The sequence below is a fragment of the Frankliniella occidentalis genome, unplaced genomic scaffold (assembly GCF_000697945.3).
Source record: "Frankliniella occidentalis isolate FOCC.00 unplaced genomic scaffold, Focc_3.1 Scaffold48, whole genome shotgun sequence".
Taxonomy (NCBI): Eukaryota; Metazoa; Arthropoda; class Insecta; order Thysanoptera; family Thripidae; genus Frankliniella; species Frankliniella occidentalis.
The window spans coordinates 1,564,831-1,569,161 of NW_026267178.1; positions in this window are offsets into that span (position 1 = coordinate 1,564,831).

The following is a 4,331-nucleotide window of genomic DNA, read 5'->3' on the forward strand; positions in this document are numbered from 1 at the left end:
TGGCTGGAGCGGAAGTGAGCCCATGGGGGAGGAGAGGGGGAGGAGGAGAAGGGGGTGACAACTGGGCGCTGATAAATTACAGCGATCGGAGGTGGAGCCGCGCGCGCGCCGACGCTCCGATGCACCAAATCGCGGCGCGACGCCTCCTCCATCGTCGTCGTCGTCGTCGTCATGCCCGTGAAATATCGTCGTCATCATCATCGTCTGATTAATTGTTATTGATAACAAGCGCACGGCACTGCGGTTGCCTGTGATTGCTCGATGGCAATCCCCGCCCCCGCCGATTGCCCTGCCCGCGACGGTACGAAAAATTTTCATAGTCTCCGTCTGATTTTTTTTTTTGTCAGAGTGAGATGCGCCCCGTGTGGGTCGCGGGATGGCGCTCGCCGTGCTGCCGCATAACCTGAGAGGGCACCCCGCCCCGTCACGCCCCTGAGACGTGCCGCCGGGGCTTCCCTTACTTAGATCACCGGGCAGTGCCACGCGAATTAAAGTCAGTTCAATTGAATTAACGCGGCGGGACTTCGACAGTCATATATTGTATCGTATTGACGTATACGCCATCACGGCCCCTCTCCGCTGCCAGTACCGACGCCTTTAGCCTCCTCGAGTTGTGATCCGGGCCCGACCCACCCCGCCCCGCCACGCCGCGTCAGCAGCCTACTCTGCAGTAATTAGTGCTGTCCTGCCTCCAGCGCTTCGGGGCCCGCGGCGGGGAAAAAGGGGTGAGGAGGGGAGAGAGGGGGGGAGTAAAACCTCACCCATTCATGTGGCAACTGAATCGATTGCATGAGTTCCTCGCTACGCTGTGCCACGGCTCGCGGAGGAGTGTAAGTGCGAGCGAGAGGAAGAGAGAGAGGGAGAGAGAGGGAGAGAGAGGGAGAGAGAGGGAGAGAAGAGCCAAAGCTTGGCGCGGCTCAATCAAGTAAAGGAACCAAGCAGACGACGCGGCTGCCTACTTGCAAGTGAAAAGTAGGGAATTGAAAACGGCTGGCGGGGAAGGGTATGAGAAGGAGATACAGAAAAGCCATAAGACGAAAGAGTGAGAGAGAGAGAGGTGAGGAGAGGGTAAATGAAAAAGAAAACGACTAGAGAGCACCCAACGCCGCGCGGGTGCGGGCCTCTGGTCAGGCTGGGCAATAGGGCGATTGGGCGGAGATATCAGGAGAGGCCCGATTCAAGGGGCCAGACCGATCTGCATTTTCTGAATTGGTCAAAGATAAAATCGGACGGCTGCGCCGCTGGAGGGGAGGAGAGGGAGAAAGGAGGGAGAAGAAGAGAGAGGAAAGAACGACGGAATAACGAGAGCGGTCGAAGGGGGAGAGAGAGAGAGTGAGAGGAGAGGAAAGGGTGAAACCCAGCCACCCACGCCTCGCCACGTCGCGCGCCGCAAGTACTAAGGGACGGACGAAACAAAAATAATTTACATAAAGTAGCCGTTGAGCAGTATCTTAATTACCGGACAGGAGGGTACAGTCTCCATACAGACTTTCATGCATACCTTATAAAAGCATATTTGCATTATTCGTTGCGCAGGAGGCCGGGCAAGGCCTCTGGTCAGCGGAAGCGCGCCACCGCCGACACTCTGGAGCGAGTGTGTGTGTGTGAGAGAGAGAGAGCGCATGTGTGTGTGTGAGTGCGTGCGGCGGGCGCAATAATAGGCAGGCCGCATAGATTGAGAAACCCCACCAGAGTACAAATTGTGAAAGAATGCACAAAAGCCTGCTCCGCAGTGCACACCTTGCTCCGCGCTCATTGCAAACTATGCGTCGCGCTTAATAATTATTGGGGGAAAAATTAAAATAAAAAGCAAAGGTGGATTAATGTGCATCGATTCTAATCACCCACCGGTGAGTTTTGTACTTAGGTAGGGTTGCGATACTCGTGCTCTCCTCTCTATCTTCTTCTTTCTCTTTCTCTCTCTCTCTCTTTCTCTCGCGTTCGCGCCGTATCTGTCTATCTCCGTTCCACTCATTAAGCACGCGCGGGCAAGGCAGGCAGGCGGACCGCCGACCGCGCGTGTGTGTGTGACGAGGACAGAAGTATGATGAGAAACCCAATGAGCGGGAGAGAGGGAGAGAGAGAGGGAGGAATGAGAAGGGGGAGAGGAACAGAGAGCACGAGGAGGAAAATGGAGGAGGGTGGGTGGGGGTGGAGGTGGCGGTGGTGGTGGTGGAGGCTCACAACGCATAAAGACCAAACACATTGAACTAACTTCCTTCGTGTATATCTGATCTCTCTCCCTCTCTCTTTCACTGTGCACGTGCGAGAGAGTGAGAGAGACACGCACTCCCGCGCACACACACACACACACTCGCACACAGAGAGGGGTGAGGCAAAGGGGTGGGTGTGGGCTCGCGCTGGGGGTGGCGGCGGCGGCGGTGGTTGGTTACATGATGCGTAGGGACGGACACGCGTATCCGAAAAAGACAAAGACAGCCGCGCAGAATGCGTCATCAATATTTCATAAAGTTCCATTAAAACTTAATGGCCGGCTTGAGATACGAGGGAGGCATGCGAGAAGGGTGGCCGAGTAGGCAGAAAGAGTGCCGGGGGTCCGAGGCCCGACCCGACCGTCAGCCTCGATTTATGCATTTTATCATTTTTACTCAACGCGAAGTAATGACAGAAAGACACGCGGGCGCGCGCGCGCGCGACCGGCTTTAGAAAAAAATGTGAAAAATAATAAATGAAATAAATCGAAAATGGACTATGCAAATGGGTGGGGCTCGCTCGCTCGCTCACATCCACACGACACGCCGCCGCCGCCGCCGCGTCCCCTTCTCCAGTAATGTCACCCATTCGACTCATGACTTTTAAATTGCAATCCGCAAAGGCGCAAAAAGAAATCCCGTGTGCCGTCCGGCCCTGAGAGCTTGGGCCGGGCTGCGCCGGGCTGGGCCCCGCGAGTGCAGCGCCGCGCACACCGTGTCCGCGCGCGAATTCCAAGACGTGTACAAGCAGCGCCAATAAATAAATCCGCGACTGGCGGGCTGCGGCGCATAACATGACCTCCGTGAGATACATCAGGACGATCCTAAATCTTTGCACCCCCCCCCCCTCTTCTCTCTCCCGCTTCCTTCCCCATCCTCAAGCAGGGATAAGATTGATTTCACTTTGGCGACGTCGACCGACCCACCGCTGCTTCTGCTATGCGGCAGAGCGGCACACCGGGCCCGATGACCACACACGTTTCGTCTCATTACCAAATTAATTTTTGTTGAAACACTTTTGTCATCCTCAACCATCATCGCCATAATCCTGATCACCACCGTCGTCGCCATCCTGGTTCGGCTTCGTTCATCGCGCCTAATGCACCTGTCTGGCTGCCCCCCCCCTCCCTCCCCCCCTCGACCAAAGCCAAACCTCACGGGGGGCTGAGACATATCAATCTTGAATCAGAGCCGCTCGGCGCCAAGTTGGCTGTGTCTACATATCCCCGCTATCCTCATCACACAATGTTGATTTTAGCCAAGGCGCGCGCGGCCCGGCGCCTAGCGTGGCGCCTGGCCCAGCGCGATGATCTCCCCTCCCCCCTCCCACCTCGCGCACCGCAGCCGCACACCTGAGCCCTACCTACCTACCTCCCCCCTCCTCCCCCGCAGCCCTTTTCCTATCGAGTCGCGCGACCATTCAGCCCTAGTGTTGCAAATACACACACAATCTAAGTACCCCCTCCGCACACACAGCGCAGCCGAGGGCCCCAAAGTCGATCCTGGCCAACTTGATGTTCGCCCGGCGCTCCTATAGGATAAGACACAGGCGGACGGCTCCTCCCAGGCGTTTGGGCGCGCACACACACACACACGCACACACCTACACTCACACACACGGGCGGGCGCCGCCTGTACGTCCCATCAAATATTGAAATAGACGCCACCACCACCGCGCATGATATGTTACTACATCCGCCGAGAAGGCCCCCGCCACCCTCTGCCCCCCCCTCCCCCTCCAATCCAACGCGCCGAACAGATTGGTTCGTGGAGAGAAAAGGAGCGCAAGAGTGAGTGAGAGAGAGGGAGAGTGAGAGTGGGGGAGGGAGAGGGGGGTAGTGGAGCGGTGCCTTGCGACATCACCGCGCCCCGGAGCACTAACTGATCTTTATGCCGGCCGAGGAAGAAAACGCTTTCGAGGGGGAATGAGAAAAGGGTTTGGGCGGAGAGAGAGAGGGGGGGGGGAGACAAAAGCCCACCATGAAGGTGTGAGAATGAGGGGGAGTGGGAGAGGCCAGGGGGAGGCGCAAGCCCAGCGACGGAGCAGCGGCACAGCTGCCGAGCAAAACTCCTGCTTGTGAATTTTTAGCGCTGCCAGGCAATGGCCCCACTGTGAGC